The sequence below is a fragment of the Propithecus coquereli genome, unplaced genomic scaffold (assembly GCF_000956105.1).
Source record: "Propithecus coquereli isolate 6110/MARCELLA unplaced genomic scaffold, Pcoq_1.0 Scaffold522, whole genome shotgun sequence".
NCBI classification, from domain to species: Eukaryota; Metazoa; Chordata; class Mammalia; order Primates; family Indriidae; genus Propithecus; species Propithecus coquereli.
In genome coordinates, this window is record NW_012151086.1 from 3,988 (window position 1) to 4,325 (window position 338).

Consider the following 338-nt stretch of genomic DNA (forward strand, 5'->3'; position numbering starts at 1 on the left):
TGTAAATACAATTTTAATAGAAAGCAGAAAACTCTAAATATCATGGTTTACGGATGAAACGCTAAGTTTGTCAAAAAAGGGGAGAAATGACAGCCATTTATTAAGCACTTGCTGCAGGAATTGACTTTTATTTGCACATTACTTTATTTCACTTTCATAGAAATTTTCATAGCTCATAATTGCCAGAGCCAAGATTCAGTCCCAGGTCTCTCTCATTGTGTATGCACTTTTTACCTTTTTTTCCTTGTCTTGTATTATACCATCATTTCATTCTGCAACTACACCCCATCCCCAAACCCAGGAAAATAAAAATAAAGTAAAACATAACTCTGGATGTA

The 338-nt window shown here is 33.7% G+C and overlaps 1 protein-coding gene across 1 annotated transcript in view; it reads right to left on the reverse strand.

Annotated features, from left to right (window-relative positions):
- The window catches only part of LOC105820371 (olfactory receptor 1086-like), a 3,258-nt gene that overhangs the window by 2,059 nt on the left and 861 nt on the right, over nucleotides 1–338 (reverse strand). The window lies entirely within an intron of this gene.